Genomic DNA, 7,244 nt, shown 5'->3' on the forward strand with positions numbered 1-7,244 from the left:
AACAACAAACAAACAAACACGAAGCTAAGCTAAGAAAAACGTGTTAAAAACAATCAAACAATTGGCCATCAACAATGAAATAAATCATTCACACATTTATACTATTTACTACTGTTATAACTTATAAGTTATAAATAATGAAGTTATAATAATAAATAATAAAGTACGTAGTTAACGGAAATTATTGTATTCACTATTTAATAATGATATTTTTGCGAGAAATAGTCTTGCAATTTAACGCAATAATAAACTTTAATTTGCTTCGATTTATGTTGAAATTGACCATATATAGGGAAGCAGCCCGATAAACAAAGAAACAAGTTTTCAGAATACCCCTGAACGAATCAGGTCGGGGTGAAACAGAGTCACATCGGTGAGACATCGGTGAAACATCGGTGACATATGTCCCCTTATTTCGTATTTGATAAACTAGCTGGCTTACGCTGAGGCTGGTCGTGCAGTTGGTTCTGGTCGTGCAGCCGGTGCTGGTCGTGCAGCTGGTGCTGGTCGTGCAGCTGGTTCTGTTCGTGCAGCTGGTGCTGATCGTGCAGCTGATGCTGATCGTGCAGCTGGTGCTGATCGTGCAGCTGATGCTGATCGTGCAGCTGGAGCGTAAGGTGAGGCTCGGCTCCTGCAGCCTCCGCGAGCCACGCCTGCGCGACGCAGTAAAGCAACACGTCATTCTATCACATCACACTATTGAACACAAATTTCTGCGATACAATAATTATGTACGAAGGGGCTTTCTAAAAATAACATTTAGAACGGCTTACAAATCTGTCCTTTTATGTATCGGTTCTTTGATGGATCCAAGTATGATTTCGTTCGATTTACTGGGTTAAGGGATCTCGTAATAGGAATTTAAATACAACCAAAGTATGGCAGAATAACGCATTAAATAATAACATTAAAGAACGATCAATACAGTCATAGCAACATGGAATTACTGCTCTTGTAGCAGGATACAAAAACGTCAAAACGGCCACGACTACTTCGAGGTATCGATACGGTACCTTGGAAGAAAGCGTATCATAGTGATATCGGCGCGGAAGAATAATCCTGATGTGGCCTGTCGCCGATCCTTGTACTTTTCGTGACTTGTTCACAGGAGATCTAAAATCAGGTCCTTCGACCAAATCTTTTCCAAGCTGACGATAGTTTGATATAATTACTAGACTTCCACTGGGTTCGACATTGTGCTAGGCATTTCAAGTCTGAACATACATATATACATATCTCCATAGCTTCGTCTAGTCTGTTCGTGAACGCGTTTGTACTCGGAGCGTCAACGATGTAATCGGGGAGGCTGTGCCACATGCCGGTGATTCGAAGCGAGAAGAAATGTTGTCGCGTCGAGGAGTTGAAACGCGATTTTTTAGTTTATAGCCGTGGCCCCTGGTGTTGGTTCTTGTTTCAACAGGAAAGCAGAATATTGTTCGTGTTATTGAATTGATGCTCGAGTTGAAGTGTCTTAGTTACCATTAGGTTTTCAATTCACAGACGACATATAATACTCGTGCCTGTCTTTAAAACAATCTTCCTAATGCTGCTTACGGATGAAATTGAATTGGTGCACTTTGACTAACACATTTGTGCCTCGTGACAAGTAATTTAGGACACGTGACAAGTAATTAGCAGCGCTCCAAGTGTATTGCTTGTAGATTCATCATTTGATTAGCAATAAAAGAAAGACAACAAAAGAGAGATATTGAAACTTTATGAAGTGGACTGGAAACCGCCAGTCCACGAGTGCTCTGTTACACTAAATGTAAAAGAGGATTAATCCACATGAGAGCTCATGGCTTCTAGCGCCTCAACATTTCTCGTGGTTCTCATTGAATGAAGTCTTTCTCTACCGCCACACCTCAAATGCTCCAACACCTCCTTTCATCCAGAAGCGTCTAATCGTTTTTACTCTGCCGAATTAGTGAATGCGAAGTTAAAATTGCTAAATTTTCTCCAAACATTTTCACTTTGAGTTATCCTTATCTATTTAATTCAATATCTACACTTAATTTTCATTATATTTTCTCAGATGCATGATGGTATCAACAGCTGGAAAAATTTATGGGGACCAATAGCGACCAATTACAGGCAAGCAATCCGAAGTCATGATGACTTCCTAACTTATAAAAAAATCATTAGTGTGATCGACGGCACCTACAAATAAAAATAGTCAGTACAATTTTTCAAGTGCTATCAGTTTTCATCTCAAATGGGTATCTTATCAGCGGCATTGAATTTGCAAGCATTTCTAATATGTCCATGAGAGCATCAAAAATATTTTACTACTCCGCTCTACTTATTTTCAGCCACAGTTGGCCAGCTTCTCTGTTTTCATGTTAAATCAGAAACAACGGCAACTTAAATCTTGCCATAAACAACAGGCAATTTCAAACTTGAATACTTCATGTCAACTCAAGTTTATACGAAGTTTCGCCATTCACATCGCAGATCAAATTTAACAAATTGATCCACGAAATAAAGTTATTATGATTACGTACACTCACTATACTAAATGGGTCTAGCTGTTCAAATAATGACAAAATGACACATTAAAATGACCCATTAACACATTGACTCTGATTCCTTTATCTTGTAGTATTATTTCATTTTTTGCACTACATGTTATGAAACAGGTTTGCCAGACGGTATTTTTTTCGCGGACATATTTCGCGATTTAGTTTTTTCAAATGCGCTGGACGGCTAAAATTAATGATAGGGGTACTTTCCAATGAAATTCGATAAGCTGCAAAAAAATGGCATTTTTACACCGGAACCTACATATACAGTATACTAGTACATATTGAATTATAGGCCTTTTTTTGCTTTTTTTCGTTCGCTGAATTGCCAGTTTTTTAGGCCATATGGCAATCCTGAATTATGCACCCCTACATCCTTGAGAAATGCACTTCGTGGTACGCATATGTGCCACTTTGGAGTCAACGTGTTAAATGCGCAATAAGTGCACTGCTAATCGGACAAAGAGCCACTATTTTCTTTGAGTGTGCAGACACATTAGTGAAACATCGGTGACACATCGGTGACACATCGGTGAAACATCGGTGAAACATCGGTGAAACATCGATAACACATCGATGACACATCGGTGACACATCGGTGCCACATCGGTGAAACATCGGTGACACATCGGTGAAACATCGGTGGAACATCGGTGATACATCGATGACACATCGGTGAAACATCGGTGACACATCGGTGAAACATCGGTGGAACATCGGTGATACATCGATGACCCACCTTGAAGAGCAGCGTGAGGCGCTGCGAGTCCCCCGCGACCACGACGCACGTGACCAGCGACCCCGCGGGACCTTCCACAGGGTCCACGGGGGCGGCGGCGCCCCCTCCCCCACCGCGGGGCACGATCTGCACCACCTGTGATGGGGGCTTACTGCACCACCTGTGATGGGGGGTTACTGCATCACCTGTGTTGGGGGGGTTACTGCATCACCTGTGGGGTTACTTCATCACCTGCAGTAACCCCACAGGGGTTACTGCATCACCAGTGGGGTTACTGCATCACCTGTGATGGGAGGTTACTGCACCACCTGTGATGGGGGTTACTGCACCACCTGTGATGGGGGGTTACTGCACCACCTGTGATGGGGGTTACTGCACCACCTGTGTTGGGGAGTTACTGCACCACCTGTGATGGGGGGTTACTGCACCACCTGTGATGGGAGGTTACTGCACCGCTGGTCTTATGAACAAAACACATATATCTTTCTGTAAAATTCTGGGCGACTGAATTCTCGGCCACGCTGATGCACCGCCTTCGTCGTCCACTATCACTCCAGCGGGTTCCAGCTTACTTCTTGCTCATGGTAGTAAAATAGAGGCAGGTGATCTGGATTTGCGGCGCTCAAGAATGTCTCCAGTTGGTCGGAGACAAAACTTTTTCGGAAATTTATTGTCAGAAAATTATTTTTTATATTTCACAACTGGCACAAAACTCCTTTTCAAATAATTTTTCCTTTCAACCATTTGAAGAGTGTAAGCAAAGACATAGAAAATACAATAAATATGTGAATTTCCTCCCAATTTTTATTTAAGTGTTCAATTTTCGAAAATTAACCTGAATTATTGAGGTGTTCTTGTATCATCGCGTGAATTCGTCAGTCGGTTGAAATACTACAACCTTCAGGGTGCAAACTAACGTATGACATCTACAGACATGCCATAGTTGCTTGCGCAATTTAGTGTATATTGCATCAATGTTCCTCTAATGAAACTCGGATCTCAACCTAATTTCAGCTATTTCATCCCTATTGCCTCCATGTCTGTTGTTTGATATTGGAGAATTAACCCTACCAGTCGTCCAGATCCAGCCCATGGCTAATTCTCCATCGTAATTGTCGCCTTTACACCACCAAAACGATGGTCTGGCAATGAAGTTTCCTCAATTTGAATTAAAAAAAATCATATATGGATTTCAAGGAAATAACAGTTTGAAGATGAAGTGTTCAATAGTCGGCTCTGCATTTGTGGACCCAGCAAATGTTCTTAGCAATTAATCTTCCAGTCTTGTCTGTAGGCCTAACCCTCCGAAATATCAGGCCCAAAACCTCCCTAAACCTCCTCATGCACCATCAACTAAATACAAACTACATGGACATTTCGTCTCTATTACATGCTGGGAACCAGAACCATTAGGTTTTGGTGACGTAGCTGATCGGTATCACCTCTACCTGAAATAAGATATTTATTAATAGACTCTAACTAAAATGCGGATGCATTAATAGCGTTGAATAATATTGCAAGGTGATTACAGAGCTTATATGAAAAAATTAGTCACTCTAAAGCAATCATACACTCACAGCTTATCTGACGGTTACTTTGAGTCTACTGGGATTTTGTGATGTGCCTGGCGCTACGATATGCTGGTGCGGTCACCTCAATAATAATAATAATGCTGGTGCGATCACCTCCATAATAATAATAATGCTGGTGCGGTCACCTCCATAATAATAATAATGCTGGTGCGATCACCTCAATAATAATAATTCTACTTAGTTTCTGTTAAGTTGAACACAAATGTATAAATTGCATTACGCCACGAAATAAAGAGTTTTCGGGAAGTGCATCGAAGGGGAGTATATCAATATATTCCTTTTCGGGAACATATTGATCATCAATAGGGAAGTGAACAAAATCACCTAAATTAGATACCAAGACATTAATAAATAAGAAAAAAATACGATGATGATGAGCAGAGACAGACCTGAGCGGAGGCGACGTGCAGAGCGCGACCGGAGTGCAGAGAAGCTGCCAGGCGCTGCACGATGGTGCTGCCGTCCTCCCATGTCACCACCACCAGCTGTAGGGGCGGGGTGTGGCTGTGGTTTGCTTGGGGCACTGCTGTATCGTTTGTGCTAAACTTCGAAATGGCATACGAATAAAAGGCTATCGGGTACTTTATGCGCTTTGGCATTACTTATTTCAATATTCATCAGGGTAGAGCGATAGATACTCTTTCCTATCTTGATTTCATTCTTTTGAGTATATGACAAGACTTATTATTACTTGTCGGTCTTTTAGCTTAGCTAGAATTGCCCTGTTCACCAACTCCGTCTCTATGATTAATATTCGGTATTTAATAATTATGTCAAGCTGTGACAAAGCCATACCCGCAATACCAGCAAAATATTACGGTGAAATTTATTTAATTGTAGAATTTACCAGAATACGCGACTTCAGCACAGCAATGCCTTATTAAAAACTTCAAGGTTGACACATATCACTTTTTTTTAATTTAAAGTCTATAAAGAGTTAATTCATATACCGTAAATTGTTTCAATCATCATACACCTTAGATATATTTATCAAAATTAAAATTGCGCACTATCAATGGTTGCAGCTTTTGTCGTTCCCTCCAGCCACCATCTGTCAATTTTGGGGAAATTGGTATTGGTAAATACTGTAATCAGTCTCTCGACTCTCGCTGACTAGAGAGGACTGTATAAGTGGTGTTGTCTGCGGATCAAACTTCAGCATGTTTGTATCATGCCCCGGCAATACCAATCTCTTGACACATGGCGCATGCTGTTGGATGTGTCACTATTGCAGTGCTGCAACAGTGGTCATGAAGAATCAAAAAATGTTACTAAATGCAATTAATGTCTTCATTTGTTATAGACCAATTATTTCTGTTAAATCAAGTAGTATCGGAAGTATGACGACAGTTTGATTGTTTCAATTAGCCAAGAACTTTAAAATGAAGAAAATGGCACGAAATGCCACACATTTTCCATTGAAGACATTTTTGAAACTTGCTTCATCATCACTTTAAAAATTTAATAATATAGATATCAAATGTATGACTAAATTTACGCACTCAAGATATAAACTTTGTCCATAAATGGCATATTCAGGTAAAACTTATCTGTTAACAATTTAAATCTGTATTAGTATCACGTAAAATTATCCTCGCATGTGGGTGATAGGAACTGTTTAACTATTATTCACAGTTCGAAGAATCAAATGTCCGCCACGTGAGCTAGTGGCGCTGCTGACATGAAGGTGATTAGGTTTACTGTTAAAACAACTCCACTCACACGTCCAAAGGCTCGGTGTCGGGGAGGAGGCTGAGCTTCATGAGGTGTTGGGCGAGACAAAGCTTGGGGGAAGAGAGAGGAATAAGCTGCTCAAATGGGGTCCTCAGCAGCCCCAACCCGAACCCGGGGATGCGTTCACACCCAGCGACGCCAGCAGCAATCGTCAGCACTTCCTCCAGAGACTGGAGGATTGTGGTATCTTCAGGATACAATTTAGGGTATCATCTCTCAATCAATATAATTACAACTACTGTCAATGCCACTAGTCGCCACTTGGCAGATAGGTAGGTACTGGCACTTATCTCACCGCTCGTCACTGAATTCTGGTCAGAAACTACGATTTGCAGGGTTCGGTAATCACATGACGAGTACGAATCTGTTTTGATTGATTGATGCACTAGAAATTTGTGGTTTACTTTTGTTTATAAAATATATAGTTTCTATTAAAGGCTGGCGACTTGAGTGCTGTGGCGACTCTACCGGCATTGACGGTAATTATGAATATAATAGCGAATACAGACTGAGATCTAGACTTGTAGCTGTAACGACTAACTAGGTAAGGTGAAATTCCGCCGCCCGCGAGTAGTGATCTCTTCGGAATCTTCACGACGGGCAGCGCCAGCAAGTTTAAGTGACTAAACCAAACTAAGGAGTAATTTGCGCTCAAGT

The sequence above is a fragment of the Hyalella azteca genome, unplaced genomic scaffold (genome assembly GCF_000764305.2).
Source record: "Hyalella azteca isolate HAZT.00-mixed unplaced genomic scaffold, Hazt_2.0.2 contig408, whole genome shotgun sequence".
Taxonomy (NCBI): Eukaryota; Metazoa; Arthropoda; class Malacostraca; order Amphipoda; family Hyalellidae; genus Hyalella; species Hyalella azteca.